Source organism: Acromyrmex echinatior, chromosome 5 (assembly GCF_024713525.1).
Source record: "Acromyrmex echinatior isolate Ae372 chromosome 5, ASM2471352v2, whole genome shotgun sequence".
Taxonomy (NCBI): domain Eukaryota; kingdom Metazoa; phylum Arthropoda; class Insecta; order Hymenoptera; family Formicidae; genus Acromyrmex; species Acromyrmex echinatior.
This window is the reverse complement of record NC_141856.1, coordinates 610,675-628,150: the sequence shown is the minus strand read 5'-3', so window position 1 is coordinate 628,150 and position 17,476 is coordinate 610,675. Positions and strand designations below refer to the sequence as shown.

Sequence of the window (17,476 nt, the reverse complement as noted above, 5' to 3'; positions counted from 1 at the left end):
TGAAAGTAGAGATTTTATGCTTTAGAATCCTTTTTTAAAATTCAAATTTTATTCATTATTTTTAATGAAGTTGCAACTGCTTTAATTTTGAATAATAAATCGGGGATTTTTGCATTTTGCACGAATTTTTGCATTTACCTGATAATTAAATGTTTGAAAGAGAATTCAGGACCTTATAACTTGGAATAGTTTCTAATTACGATATACGCATTAATTACGCATTATCGATGCGATTGCCAATTCCGCGAATGTACTGAGCATAGGGTTTGGATCTCAAGGTTTACATTCCGCCAGTCGCTCATCCAAGAATAATTCCCCGGTTGATTGGCATCATTCATCTCGAGATGAATATCCCGTAGCCGGCGGAAATGAACTTCCGCAATTAGATATCTGTTACGATCGCGACCTGTGGTAAGTGCAATTGAAATCGCAATGATACGGATTCCAAACGTTTCTGAGAGGCACTGGGTGGCTAACAGTTTGCGAAAATTCGCAAACCCCCAATTCGTTTTTCTTTTCATACCTATACTTTGTCCTTGACTAGCATCGATTTTTCTGCTTCGCGTAGCAAAAAGGGATTCCGCAGACCCACTACGATGCTCATTTGTCAAGCAACGATGAAAAGATGGGCTTGTAAACAACTTGGAATGAAACTAATGTACGAAAGGACCATTGTGCTAATTGTCAGACTTCGTAGTCTTGCAAGTTTCACGTAATTGTTTTAAGAATTCATTGTTACTTGCCGTTCGTCACTATTATTAGCAGGTGACAAAGTAATAAGCCACAATTTAATCTCTTAAAATGCATATCGCAGCGAATAATAATATCTTAATAATAACATTTAAACCGAGAAACAAAAGTTTGTTCTTTTTCAAAGTATTACCTCTGTATCAGAGTATTATTTCTAAAAAATTACCTTAATTTCTTAGCCAGTTTATCTCCTTTCTAATAATTATTGAACATAGATTATTCGTATAACGAGGATGCAAATTAATTATTGGGGCAAATAATTTCCTAAGTATTCACATCCATGATTAAACATTTACAGTTTCTTTTAAAATCGTTGTAGCGGTATAATTCTCTCTAATAATTAACAATTAAATGTACAACAACGTCCATTTGTAATACATCTTTATCGAGAAGAGAAACACGAAGGCGTTGACGCGCACAAATGTTACAAGAGAAGGTATAAAAGATGAACTCTCTGTCGGGCAGTTATGAACTTGAGGAAAACGGGCAGACGACAGGCCGACGATCGTAGCTTTCGTATATCCGTAATAAACGGAAGAGAGAGGTCGAGGAACGGCTCGAGCTATCGTGCCTAACCAGACTGTTTCGCATCGAAGTGGTTTTGTGCCAGGCGACGCCGACGCGACGCTTCGTATCGTCCTTCGTAGCAATAAACTGGCTGAATGGTCGAAGGTTCTCAACTTTTCATTTGATCAAAAGTAATGGACTCTGCACTAAAGGCAGAAGAGAATGAGCGAATTGTTATTAAAGGGAGAAGGAAAGGAAGTGAGAAGAAAAAGGGAGGAGGGGGGAAAGGGGATGCGAAAGACAACATTTCGGTGAGAACGTGAAGAAGGAATACTACTCAGAGATTGATTTTCCACGATCGATCCTTTGCACGAACGATCTATTCTACTCTCTGAACGTTTTTCTTTCCCTTTGTCCTAACGCGTCCACGGATTACGGTTTTGTTGAATTCGGCTTTTTCCACGGACCAGGAAAATGGGGGGATTAACGGAATCCTAAAACGAGCGTGAATGTTTGTCTCTCTCGTTTTTGTCTAGTCGCACTCGACTCGTCGTGCCGGACTCTCGTCGCTGAACGACACGACAGACGAACGTGCCGTTAAAAAGATTAAATTTGTACGAAAAATCCGGCACCTATCGGAATCTGTCAGGCAATCTGTCAGTATGTCGCAATCAGGTTTATGCGTGCTCTCTATGAAATAGATGTTTTTATAATCAAGGATTATAAGATTTTTTTGCCTACATTTCGATATTATTTCGATATTATTCATAGAAGAGCGTGTCATTATTTCTAATTTGTGCTGCTTATTTTTATTGCCTTATTTCTATATGAACAACACGACATCTGATTATCTTATAAAAAATAAAACCTAAATTTTCTTTTTTCATACAAGGAAAGAATGATTCTGCTAAAGTATTGAAGGGTTGAAACAAAAGTTCGTAGCGCTACGAACTTCAGAAATCAAGCAGTTGTAACTTAATTAAAAACAAAGATTTAAATTTAAAAAGGGGGTTTATTTGGGAGCCTAAAATCTCTATTTTTTTTAACAGTCACTATGTCTTTTGAGCTTCACTAAGTTTGATAGTTTTTACATATAGAAAATTACGAGTTGAATAAAACGAACATTTTTTTCTTACTTTGTAGACCTATCACGTGCGGCAAAGAAACTTGCGAAAGTTTTCGACTTTTTAACGTGAAAGCTTAAAGTTTTCACTAAAAAATCGTTTTTAAAAATGTAAAATTCCTGAAATTTTTTGTTACTGAGTTATCGCGGATGACTATTAAATGAAAGGAGCATTTTGGTTTTAATTGTTCATAATTCCGTTAAAAATTATCGTACCGCAATAAAAAAAAGAGAGAATTTTAAAGTTGAAACTCTGTTCAATTGAACGATGAAATTGCCAAATTTTTTTAAAAACATAACATAGAGAAAATGAATAAAAAGCTGCAAACTTGTGTTCCAACCCAATATTTAAAAATTAGATACAGATCCGAAGATAATTTCTTTGGATCATAAAAATAATGTAAGACACTTAACCAGTTTAAGTATCTTATATAATCATTTTGATAGAGCAACAACATTATTTTCAGATGTGTCTCTAGTCAAATTTTTAGCAAAACGCTTCAGCAAAACTGTTCGCTTTTTCGTGTATTAAAATAATTATACATTAAAATTGACATAAATCAGTAAATACATCATAAAAACGAACATCTCTGATTTAATTCACACTCTTTTAAGTAATGGTTATCTTCTTAAATTCATATTTTCAACAATAAAAAATAGAATAAAAATCTTAGAAAGTAGAACTAATTTAGATCAAAATCGTGAAGAAAATAATAATGAACGTGTTTCTAATGCTAATTTAAAGAAAAAATTTTTCACGATACCATACTTAAACAAAGTATCTGAAAAATTCAAAAAACTTTCACATATTCATTTTAATATAGCTTACAAACCTATGAATAAAATGAATACATTTATAAAGACTGGAAAGGATCCTTTGCTTAAGGATGACCATTGTGGAGTAGTTTACAAAATTAATTGTTTAAATTGTGAATCTTCTTATGTTGGCCAAACAAAAAGGAAATTAAAAACTCGTATAAAAGAACGTAAGGCTGACATAAGAAAATCCACTTCCGAGATATCAGTGGTTTCACGTCACTAGTTGAATGAGATGCATGAATTGGATTGGGACATAACATCAAAATTTTAGACACAGAACAATCATTAATGAAAAGAAGAATTTCTGAAATGATATATATAAAAAGCCAAACAAGTGGTATCAATAAGCAAAGTGACACTGAAGGTTTATCTGCCTCTTCTTAAGAAAAATCTCTCACACTTAATAAATAATTCTGGAACTTTCTGAACTTTTTACTCATATATATAAATAGTGGTAAAATATATGATATGACAAACAATAACACACAATGTCACGACAAATTTCCATCTGTGCAAAGGATGTACTTGAGATTCGTCATTATATTATTTTGCAGGTAACGATTCTATTCTTACACATTTCGATTAGAAGATTAATGATACGCAAATTTGTTATATTAGAATCTGGAAATTCTCGTTCTACACTTTTCGTGATATGATAATTGATATTGTAACATTATTGTACGAAGCATCTTCACATATGAAAGAACACGTTTATATAATTACAACATACGACGGTTGAATTTAATGTCAACTAAATGTAACTCTGCGTTTTAAGAATATTATGAATTTACTGAAGATGGCCAGATTGTGGCCGAAACGTTTAACGTTTTAATTAATGTAATGATAATTAAATATCACAAACTATAACTTGTGCGGTGGTTTCTTATGCTCTTCTTTTTATACATTTTAAATCAGTAAATGTTTCACAATCTCATATCAAGTTATTATTATTTGGTAACTCTGCTCCGGTTAATTGAAGTGTTCATTGATAGAAAACAATACACGGCATCTTGCAGCATGATAAAAGACTGTAGTGAAACCATTAAGCTGCGGTCTCGCAATAAAAGACGACGAGAATCGTACGAAAAGTGTCGTGCCAACTGGGGAAAGGTACCAGTCACGTCGTAGTAAATGACTAACGCTGCACGAAAATGTTTCATTGCGCGCCAGTCGCGGTTAACTCCCACCTTCGTTTCTACCGCGGTTTTCAGTTACATGCCCATTCCCGCGCACGAGCGAAATTCGAAATGCACGCGGCCTCGCCGCCCTCGCTCGAGGAGAGACGACGAGGCGTCGCAGCGTCGCAGCGTCGCAGCGTTGCAGCGTTGCAGGCAACGAATGCAGCTCGCAGCGCGACCGGCGTCCCTGGCCATTAGAAATTCTAAGTTCATCGGCGGTAAACCGCGAAGTAGGAAGTTTCGCATCTAGCGGAGTCAACAGAGCGTTAAAGGCGGCGACCACGTTCTCTCCATCTACCGAGGGCTGCTGTTTTCTCTATCCTTCGCTCCCTGGCTCTCCCTTGCTTGCTTGCATCGTGTTCCTCGATGCGGACAGGAAGTTCGAGCGTTACGCTCGAAGAAAGTAACAAAGCGTCGAGATACGATGCCGCCGCCGGCCTTTTACGGTGCATGTAGCCCCCGGTATAATTAAGGAAAAACGGCTGTACGTCGTTGTAATCATTGAGGCGTTGTGCGAGTTAATGGTCGGCGTGATTAATGATGTTACGCGGCTCGACTAAGAGAGTAATATACCACCGGCAGGTGATGTATGACGTAAGTAAAAGTTAAGTCACGGGACTGAAGCCGGTGATAGTTAAATGCGATGCTTGACGATTCAATTGCATAAGCCGAGCGAAATAGTAGTACGAGTCGGTAACGATCGGACGTGCATTTTTTTTTCCCCGATGCACGTAATTAATTCTTTGCGCAATTTATAAAATTGTAATCTTATTTTTGTTGCGCCGGCGCAATTATGTAAGAAACAATATTATGGGAAAATTGATGGATTTTTTTACAACAAATATTTTTGCAGGACTTTTCTCAAAATGAGGGAAATCTTGTTTATACACGGATAGAACGGTTTTAATGAAATATCTAAAAATTTAACTCTAGATTTTCAGATCTGTGAAAATAAAATTAACGGTTTTATCAAACTGTCAAAATAATTATGTAGAAATGTAGTAGAATTATACATTCCTCATCATGTTTGAATTTCCACAATATAATTATTTTAATAGTCCAACCAAATTAATTTCAGGTCTACATCTGCCTAAATTTTTCGATATCTCAGCAAAATTTCCTTCTTATCGCCACGTACTCTCTCAAAGTACTTATACGAATCGCATCATCTACGTTTCGTTGTTAATGAATGTAACGTTTCCCGGAATAATGGAGAATGTAAATCGAGTGTATTGTAAAGAGGATACCGCAATCACGAGTTAAGTGGAGTTGCAAATTTACGCGTGCCGCTTCAAAACGCCGCCAATTGCTCGTCAAAACAATCTGAAGCCCGTCGTGTCGGAAGAGGCTTGCATATTCAGCACGTTCCGTAGAATCAGATGTCTGTGCAGTCTGGTTGATTTCAAAAGCAGGTTTAACGATAATTCCTAACTGCGATATGACCGAACATAGTATCTCGGCATTTCCGCGAATTCGCTTATATATATGCCGTCAAGGCGAATGCTAATATTGGTACAATCTCCTCTCCATCACTTCCGATTCTCAGCGCTGACTGCTGCACCGTCTTGAAACTCATGTCACTCGCTCGTCGCTAATGATAATGCGTTAGACCGCTTATATATTAAGAGAGAGAGAGAGAGAGAGAGAGAAAGAGGGGGAGGGGGATTAAAATATTCGCTCTCTAACGAATGAAATACCCTTTAAGGTGCATATATAGGCTTTTCTATTTCGATGTAATGGTATTTCGTCACTGGAAAAAGAGTTGCTCATTTCGTAAACATTTACCTGCGATTTAACATTATCCGATATACTGTATTTTATAAACAAAAGAAGAAGATGAGAGCGGAGAAAGATAGATTTAATTAATTAATTTTTAAAAATTACACCAAATATTAAAAAACTTAAAAAATGGCATACAATTTTTGTAAATATTTTTGTAAATATTGTTATAAAGGCATCAGAGGCACTTATTGTAATAAAAAAATACATTAGTACATTATAGGGGTACATGAAAACAAATTATACCCATCACATGGAACATGATCAATATACTTTTCGAAATATTTTTCTCGTCAAATTTCGATATAGGTATTCATAACATAAATTATTTAATTTTTTTAATTGTTCAATTTTAATATTATAAATTGTTTATTTTTATTAATTAACTTGTGTAATACAATAATGATATTAGTAAACAAAATGTGGAATTGTCACAAAATGGTTTCATTATCTACTGTATGGTTGGAAAAAGAAATTTCTTCATGACAGAAATGTGCTGAAAAGTTCGTGTAGAATTATTAAAAAAATTTAGCATAAATGGTCGATAAATTCATGGAAAACTCTTGCCATTGCAGTAGGAGCCATGTTCCGGCACCTGTGCAGAACTCGCGAATAAGTTCTTATTTATACCGTCGAACGCACATTATTTTTCACAGACCGTCTTAGGAACTTGCTGATAACTTTTCGGAGCGCGTAATGGCGGTCAAAAAAACTCACTCTGCTCCTCATTAAATATTTATTCGGGGATAAGGAAACGAATGAAATAATTTTTTATGCGCATTCAAAAATGTAACGGTGATTCTCAAGAGATGTCTCAGGAAAAAGAAATCTTTAACGAACGGGGATATTGTAATGAATATTGTATTAACATTAAATTAAGAGTGGCATTTTATTTTATCTGGAAATATGTATGCATCATTTTTTTCTCGTCACGTCGTGTCATATTTTTAAAAGATAGGAATTATGAGAAATATCACGAAAGTTATAGAAAATCGTATCAGAGTTATTCCATATATGATTTCATGAATTGGATTATTATTGATTAATACGTGTATGTGTGTATGTGTGTGTAGAATTAATATTTTTAATATTTGATATCATTAAAAATAATTGGAGATTAAAATAAATTTGAACGTTTTAATATATTAATCAAAAATTTTAAATACTTTTTTTTGTTATAACAATATATATTTTATCAAATATTGCCATAAATGTATTATCGACTAAACTATTTTAATCGCAATAATCGACCCGTCTTGACCTGCATTCTTTTTATTTGTCTTGAATTTATGAGGATAAATATACTATATGCGTTAGATAATCGTGTACACTTTTTGTATTTTTTTTACTTTGCAGCAATAAAAAAAGTTGTAATAACTGTATTAAATAATATTATATACATTTTTAATTCTACAAAATGATATAATTGCCACCTTTATATTCTGCTATTATGTTTTCTTCTCCGAGTGAAGCTAGTGTCATTTTTATCAATAATCAATTTATTAAAGTATAAATTGTTATTGCAAAGAAATAAATATTTTAAATTTTCAGTTAAATCGTCGAAACTTATTCAATTTCAATTTCCAATATATTCTCATTAACATCAAATACTCTAAAAATATTGATCCTGCCATGTATTAATCGAATTTTCATGGAATTAAACTATTTCCTCAATATTATTCTCTTATTTAAAAAATTTTTCCAAAGGAAAGGAAAATAAAAATTATTACTTTGGAAAAAAGTACTATGAAAGATACGAACATGTAAATACGTTTGAATGTTGTATTCTAATTTTATGCCAATTGTACGGTTCAAATATTCCCAAACAACCACTTTCATATTCCATATAAATAAATTTACAAGTAATAACTATATTTGGAATCGTGATTACACCTATATTTCTCGCATTTATCTGAACTGTAATGGGCTAGCTTCGACAACATTGTGCGATCGTGAAAGAAGAAAGGGTGAAAGATGGAGGAGCAAAACGATAGCTAACTGGGCCAACAGCCTATCTCAACAGCATGGCATAACTTGGCGCTGTTCTTTTCGCCCTTAGCCCTACTCGTCGTACTCTCAGTTCTCTCGTTCGCTCTACCGTTCCATCTTTCACACACATTCTCCTTCTCTCTCATGAACGGCGGGGCAGATTCATTTCGTATTTATTAAATTTCATAAAGCATCTCGGCAGACAACACGGTTGTATTTTCCATTTTCTTGTCTCGGCAGGCATAGTGCAGAAGGTGAATGTCGCGGAAAATGGAGAACGCGGAGGAAGGGGAACTACGTCAGACCACTCGCCAAGTCTTTCCTTCTTCTTACCTCCGTTCTCTGATTCTTCATCTTTCTTCCTCCCTGCCATCTTCCTGTTCATCTGTACTAGTGTACATACAGGTCTTCCTTTCTCTCGTTGCCTGCGTCGCGTCGCAGCGTCGCAGCGTGAGTTAGATGTCACCATCCAGTCGACCTGTTTTACATTTAAAAGCTCTTGCCGTGCCGCTATCTCGAATCGCACTCGTAGAACACAGCCCGTGTGTGTACACCGGTGTGCACCACAACTACTCAAGATCTACAGCTTTCCAAGAATCGTGCGATGCCGGCCAGTGCTTCTTCCGTTATAGTGGCAATCCGGTCCGTCTGTCCGTTTCAAGGAGTGAAAGGAGTGCGGAGTGATTCAGAAATTTGGACAAAATGAATCTTACATACTCCGTGAGCTTTTTTTTCAACCTCATTGTAAACTGAGTGTCTTCCGACCAACGAAAATATGGCATTCCATATAGTTTACATTATGTTTTGAAAGAGTGTTGGATTGACTTGACGTCATTATATACTTACATCAGATATACGTGAATTAGATCGTTACAATTCCATCGCTCGCGCGATGAAGCTTTACATATTTTGATAAATTGCGCTGAACTTACAGAACGGAAGCGAATTATGTATATATTGTAATATATCAGATATTTTCCGATCTTATTGATTTCACATATTCCGTTTATTTGAGTTTACTCATTTCAATTTTTTTTCTTATTTAAAGGCGCTTAAAAGCTTGTGATACTTATAACACGCTGATTTACTGGGTGTTAGAAATAAATAATGAATACATATTTAAATTAGAAGTGGCAGATATATACTTCATATAAGGACTTGATGTAATTCATTCAAAGCAACACGTCTATGCGAGTTGTTTCCCTACACGAAAGAACGATTTTGTTCAAGTATCCGAATATTTAGTTACACTGAAAAATAAATTGTTTGACTAAATTATTTCTTTTGATGAAGAATACATGTATTTAAGTCATAAGTACTATATTAGTTAGGGAAAAAGTTTCTTCGTATTCAACAAAATTTTTTGCAAAAGTTTTTCATTTATTGCGAAATTTTCATTACAATTATCGTTCGCTAGAATAAAGTTTCAGCTTTAAGAATCTGTTTTCTAAATTGCGATATGATGATTTTTATCGGAGTTATGAGCAATTAAAGTTAAAATGCTCCTTTATTTTATTTGCGAATAACTCAATAACAAAAAATCATAGAAACATGAAAAAAAAATGATTTTGTAGGAAAAGCTTCAAGCTTTCACGATAGGTAGTCAAAAATTTTCATAAATTTTTTTTGAACACGTGAAAGAAAAGTGAAAAGAAAATTTTTCATTTTTTTCAGCGTAGTTCTTTAAATGTAAAAATTACCAAACTCAAAAAATATAAATAGTAACCTTTCGAAAATAGAGATTTCAAGCTTTAAAATCCTTTTTCTAAATTTAAATTTTGTTCATTTTTGACGAGGATATTGTATATACAATTTTGAATTAAAAAATACCATGAAAATTTTTCCCCAATCCAATATATTTGACTTAAATACATTCATTCTTCAATGAAAAAAATTAAGACGAATTAAATTAATTTAGTCAAATAAACAATTTTTCCTTATCGTCAGTGTAGATATAAATCTGAAAATAATTTTATTGAATCACCAAAATGACTACGTAGAAATTTTAAGTATATTGAGCAATGCAGCATAAAAAGTAATTAATATGAGTGCCTTACATAATTATTTTGATGGTCCATCAAAATTATTTCAGATTTATCTATAACAAAATTTTTATATATTTCAGCAAAATCATTCTTTCCGTATAATAAACATCTATTAGATAAGAAAATATTTTAGAAATTACATGAACGTCTAAGAAATACTAATTTGTTCTCTAACGACTAACTAAAGTCAAATTGGACACATATTTATATGAACTTTTTTTCATTTTCTGTGTCCTCCATCCACTATTAAAGCACGGGACACATATGTTATGTAAAATACTTTATTAATATTAAATATTTTATAAATTATTTGAAATAAATTAATTAATATTTATTTTTAGCATCATTATTGCATTGGTTGCATTATGGCATCGCGATTATGACGGATGCCTAGCGATACTCAGATATTATTGCGAACAAGATCGAGACAATGATAACTCAATTTAGGAACGGAAGAAGATGTTCCAGCTGTCTGATATTGAAAGTTTTCGATGCCGACCACCGACGCTCGATACATTACGGCGGCACGTGTACGAGATATTGACCAATGACGCTTCACTATTGCTATTATTGGCTGAGATCTTATTGAAGTAGCCCTGCATCGACCCCGACTGGCAGTGCCGCTGTGCCGCGTCAACCATATTTCAAAACTAACGGACGATATTAAAACCGGTATTAACGTCAAAAAGTTTACCGATATTTCTTCGCTTTACCATTGATTTCTACTTAGTCTTACGATCCGTCTTAATAAATATCCGATATTAATTGCATGCCGAGGTATATTCTTTCTTTCTTTTATACATTTTGAAGATATGATATCTATGATTTTGCGAAAATTAAAATAAATATTCCATCTTTTCCAGAACAACATGCGATTTTAGTAATTATTTTTGTATTTATATTAAGTATATATTTAACCATTTTAACATTATTTTTATAATTATTCTATAAAATAAAGTAAGCTGAATAAGATCCAGCACTAAATGCTCATTTTTTTAAATTATTACTTAAAAACGCGTTTTACTCTTAGAATATATGTTTGAAAGACGTGCCAGAGGAATACATAAAAAGACTAGGAATACATAAAAGAGGCTAGATAATTAGAATTGGCAGTAATACATTTATTTAATTATTTAATGCAACAAAAATTTGTAACAAAGTTTAATGTGTATAATGACCTATTTTTACAACAATTTGTTGCAAAATTTACCAAGTACAGTCACATTTTATAGTTTTTTTATTAAAATATATTATAATAATATATTATTCAACTTATAAACTAGCTTTGAAAAAATAATGAGTGAATCAATTTTTTGAAATAAATATATTTTTTTAGAAGCAATGAATTTTTATTGACGCCCACTTATGTGATCATTAGTATATAAAAGAGTGAGAAAATATAATTTACCATATATAATTTTGAATAATCTTACACTGATAGAGAAGAATGATTGCAATTATTACAATTTAATCATAATTTATAGTTATTTTCGATATCAAATATTTTTTTGGTGGAACTAGAAATATAACTATTAGTACTAGTATTATATAGCAGTAATAACTATAAAAATGGAGCTTAATTATTTTACCATGCAATTATAATGACAAATACCAAACACTTAAGATTCGTTTAATCATTCGCAAATAGACTAATCATTTTTATTCGGTCTTGATTCATAATATTAACCAGAGGACAAAATGGAATGTGATAGATCTAGAACAAGAAACTTTCTCTCAATAATAGAAAATAATTGAAACTGTATTGTACTATGAATATTGTATCCAATGAGAGTAACCAAAATTTCCATATTCCATCAAGCGACGCGTTCGTTGTCTAATTCAAACAAAATTTTTAATACAATTCATACTGTATTACACAATAATTAATACTAGGAAACTTCAAAGATCAATATATTTAAATAAAGATAAAACTGTCGATTTTTCTAAATATCCCATAAACTCTTTTAAATATTGTAAAAATTTATGGTAACTGATTAATTACATTTAAAAAAAGTACTATTTATTTCTCGAATTTACTTTTTATTCTAGTAATCGTCTACGTCCCATATGTTGCGAATTATCGTTTATCCCTCTCAATGGAAGAGGCGTGACCATTGCAACTCGCCGTTGTTATCCATGAAAACGAGAGGAAAGGAACTGTGCTCGGTGCAAAGCGATCCGATCGAAAGCCCGGAGGAGTTTCTCGTCCCGTCACCCGTCGCGAGAGCCAGCGGCAGCGCAAAGTTTTCGCGGCTTGCGACAGCGCGACGCGCGGCGCGCGGCCTAAACTCGCAACTTCATTCCGCTCGACGCTCGCCGCGGCTCGTTTCCTCTTTCTCGCTCCTCGTTCCGCACCGTGTTCGAAAGCGCACTGCAGTCTCGCCGCTCAACGTTCTCCAGGAAGGATTTGTACGCTTTTAGCGGTAATCCCGCAACCCAACCTCGCTCTCCTCGCACCTCTCGTTGCTAACCCTCTCGCGCAAACCCGAATCACTGTTCAACCCCCGGCGACGAACCCAGACCGGTCTGGGCAACCATTACACCGCTCCACAGGTCCCCACACGCTTCGGATGTCGCTAGACATACGCACGTCCGGTGAGGTCTGTCTGTGGAATTTGCGGATTTAGCGAAACCCCCGAATTAAAATTTAATTAAATCTGTCCGATCGTCCATTCTGTCCCGTCCCCGACGTATCACAGACGAGCGGATTTTTCATCGGATTTAAACGTCGTAGTTTTGAGAGGGTATATGAATCTTAGAGTAATCATTGGATCTCATATACTTTTTTTTTACATTTTTTTCCAACATGCTATGTGATTTGAGTGAATGTTTAACCTACTTGCGATTAATCTGATGACTGTTTCTATAATTAACGAATCAGTCTTATATAAACTATTATTAAATATATACTATTATTAAAAATGTATGTGTCACGATTCATTAACAATGCGACATGTTAATAAAACTTCTCATTTATTAATATTTAAATGGCATATTTACCATGTATGAGAATATTCACTAAAGCTCTTGAAAGCTCCAAAGAAAGCAAGAGAGAATATCTTCCTGGGATGAAGAGTTATAGCTTTCTATTAACCTGTCGTAACCCCTGGCTAGAGAGAATCTAGCGAGTAAGCGAAGGAGAAAAATCGTGTGGCGCATCGAGATCTTTTATGCAGTTCATCGTTTGTCAGGCACATAATGTGCCGGGCAATAAAAAAAATATTCGTATCGTGAACGGACAAAAAAATGGAAATTTTCGAGCTCAATTTGCATTTGCTCGGCGCGGCGCGGCGCACACATATCGGCTGAAATTATTTAAAAATCAACAGTATTCAGCGTTAGTGAGAGGTGTGCCGTGGTCAGAGAAAAAAAGTGCATAACCGTATAAAAAAGAAGACAGTTGATCTCGCCACCATTAATCGCACCACCGATCCCACAGAATTGTTACCGCGATGCAATCGTCTGCGAAGCGAGAAACGAAATAATTTCTCCCTTCTTGTTTCACGTACGCCTGTTCACTCCTGTGTTCCTTTCCTGTCTTATCATCGTTTGGAAACGGAAAACGTGCATTGTGTGCCAGCCTGATGATCCTTGATGAGCGATTTCCGTTTCCGCTTTAGCGAACAAAGCCTCGTTCTCACCGGAAACGCCGGAACATCGTTATCGTGCCAGCGATTCCACTTACCGCGCGTTCTAAGTTTGTCGAAAATCTAGGTGTAAGTCGTGACACGCAGCGAAACGTATCAAAGAGTGTAATAGCTCGGGCATCGCTCTATAACGTGCTGCATCTTGCAATTAATGTTGTACAACTTTTTTTAATTACGATAATAAACATTTTATATATATAAAAATGTGACATAAATCAAAAGAAATTATTAAATGTTTGCAATATTTTATTCGAAATTAGGATTTTTCATAAACAAAATAAAAGAATATTAAAATATTTATTGGATACACATTTAATTTTGTTTTTTTGCTTGAGATATTTTTATATGTAATTTGAACAAAATATTTATATACTTTTATTTTAATAATGTGATTTCAACATATGAGTTGCTGCTTTTCCCAAGCGGATGAATATATTCCATCACTGATAGAAAACACAGATATATCGCGTATTTCTCCGAAATGAAATATGAGAAGTATTATATGTCAAATTTACTTGGCAAAGTATATCAGCGGGTATATATTAACACTATACGCGATGAAAGAGGTTTGTATCACGTTTATAATCTTTCATCCTGAAATAATAATCGAAATATGTGGGATAGGAAGGAAAGCAACAGAATGAGAAGAAACAGAACAGAATACTAGAATTTGTGTTGACATAGCACGTGCCATACGTCGTGCCATACTTCGGTTGCTTGCAAGTCGCGATAGTGAGATTTGCTTTCCGTATAATAATTATGAATCCTCGTGTTTTTTAAAACATAAATAAAGAACATCATAAAATCCGTTGGTTATGAATCTTTTTAATTATTATATTTAATTATGATAATTTTCAACAAAATTAAATGTAGTCTCGTACATGAAAATTACATGAAAATTATGTAACTTATACTAGGACTGTGAATTTTCATTTTGTGGTTTGGATTATTTTATCAGTTTACAAGGTTGCTCAAATTTTATAATTAGAAATTTTATTTATCTGGTTAAATTTAATTTAAAATTAAAATTAATAATAGTAATTATATATTATTTCTATTAAAATTAGAAATTTACACATCTTCACATACTGATTACACATCTTTCTTTCAGTTTTTCAAAAGATTGGCTGTAATCTCGTTAAACATTGCATAGTTTCATGTCTGATATCGGATCTGGCAGGAACGAAGTTACAAAGCTCGCGCCCTTCGAAATTAGTTTTGCGTAGTAAAACATGCGCGCTATCGTGATTCCTTATTTACCTACATCTTCTATCTCGCTCTATAAGCTTTACAATATTACATTCCATCTTAAATAAAGGGAAAAAAAGTGATACACTTTGCGAAATTCATTAGCGCGGTGACATACGATGTTGATTACTAGTCGGACATCGTTTAATGTTAATCTATTTTTCTTCATGGTAATGTGTAATCAAAGAAGCGTTACTTCTTCTGTTTCTTCGCCAAGAGATACGAAGCTGATTGCAACGATTCGAACAGTTCAAATAGCATATACTGACATATTTCAATAAGATAAGGGAGAGCGCGGGAATTGCGAACGATATTATTGAGTATAATCGTAGTGATAATATCTTATTTCTTACATTCAATGATAGTTCAATATACGTTTATTGCCATACTATACACGTGTAAAAACGCCGCGTTTAAAATAAATATCATTACATGTTTTCAATAATTTCAATATAGCAGAATTTGCAAATACCTAAGAAGAAAATTAAATAAAGTCAACATTTATAATTAATATATTATGAATATAAATTATAATTTTAAGAACGTTTTGGCTGAACGTCAATCAAAACTATCTATTAGCCAAATCAGTTAAAAAAGCCAATATCAGCTAATTTAATTAACAAATTTTTTTGTCATAAATAGGCCTTGAAATCAACTGCAAAACAACAAAACAACAAATAATTTGGTTTATAATGGCTTTATGCAGAAATAATATATGGCTGCAGTTTTAAGTAAATATATTAGGTAACAAGTATGATTAATTTACACACACACACATATATATATATATATATATATATAAAATTTAGTTTGTAATACTGTGGCTTTATCAAATTTGCAAATAACTACTACAAAATGCGATTTTATATAAAAATCAAGACTAGAAACAACTTTTAAATTAATATAAGAGAATTATGCTTAAATTTTACATAGGTAAACGTAATATTAGAATATCTACGAAATTTTTATATTTTTAATAATATTTTGAGATGTGACATAGATACATTAAATAGAAAGATTCAGTGTTAATTGGTTCGCATGATGACGAATAATTTCGAACGCAAGAGCTGCTTTTTATTTAAAATTATATAGTTTATATTATTAATATATGAATGTTAGTTATTGTAATTTAAACCAAAATAACTAGAGCATCTTCAATAAAAACTTCTATTTATTGATAAATTAATAATGTAATTGAATCATCAACTTTATTTCATTGCTTTTTCCTTAGTTTGCAATTCACCCACTCTCTCCTACTTGTAAATTTATTCCCAATTATATAACTTGTATTTAATAAATAGAATGATAGAGTATATTTGTCGAAAATTGTAGTCATTTAATATAATAACTAGACATAACGTGGAAAACTTAATTATTAGGCTTTTGTAAAGTTAATCGAAAATTGTGTGTCATTCAACATTTTAATATATCATGACTGGCGCTATTGATTTTCACCAGTGAATCGCTATAGCCTCGAGCTATCACTGGCTGTATGATAACGCCTAGTGATTCCAGAGAAGCTACGACGAGACACAATTCGTTCACGCGCTGTTGACGTCGTCGTCGTCGTCGTCGCGAGACGTGAAACGACCGGCCTGTAACGGCTCGCGATGGCCGTGTAAATTTGTTTCTGGCAAATATCGTTTCCTCATGGTCACGAGACGGTTTCCGTATGCCGTCAGGACGCGACGCGACACGTAGATTTATGAAGTACGCTAACGGGGATGAAGGTTTGGTGCGAACGTCGTGCCGGTGGCAGCGCCATGGCGTCGCTTTACTGAGGTACTAAGTTGAACCTGGCTACCTGAGAGTTCTACTTCCTCGATACGTGACTCCGTACGTCTGATCTTTAAATCAGTCTGCCCGGATAGATAAGCTCGCGTTTCCTCTCTCGATATTACGCCACAAGAAACTCATTCGATGTCCTTTTTATTGACCTTTATGACCAATCTTATTTATTTTCACTACAAAATATGATTCCCGATTGCTCCAGTAAGTTATAATTCCCGATATAGGTACTGAAAATGAAACTTGGTAATAGCTACCAAATATTGAATGAGATAATTTCAATCCAATTTTCGCTTAATACAACTAACAATAATTTTATTTTTCTATTAAATATTTAGTAAGTATTACCAGGCATAATAATATAACCAAACGTTTGGTAATAATTACTAAATATTTAGAAAAGTAAAATTATTTTTGGTTACTAATGATTTGATTGAAATTATTTTACTTAACAGTTGGTAGCTATTACGAACTTTTTCCCCCCAGTTCTGTGCAGTTTCATCAGGTTGTGTGGAATCGATCTATAATATTATAGAAACCGTGCGCAAGAGTACCGAAATAAATTTGGACTAGTGGTTGCTCTCTTTAATGTTTGAAACATCA

The 17,476-nt window shown here is 33.7% G+C and overlaps 1 protein-coding gene and 1 long non-coding RNA gene across 6 annotated transcripts in view; both read left to right on the top strand.

Annotated features, from left to right (window-relative positions):
- The window catches only part of LOC105152147 (lachesin), a 554,769-nt gene that overhangs the window by 217,801 nt on the left and 319,492 nt on the right, over window positions 1-17,476 (top strand). The window lies entirely within an intron of this gene.
- Window positions 4,961-11,044, top strand: LOC147909620 (uncharacterized). Its single transcript, XR_015545204.1, has 2 exons — window positions 4,961-8,865; window positions 10,532-11,044. It is a non-coding gene; the product is annotated as an uncharacterized LOC147909620 (long non-coding RNA).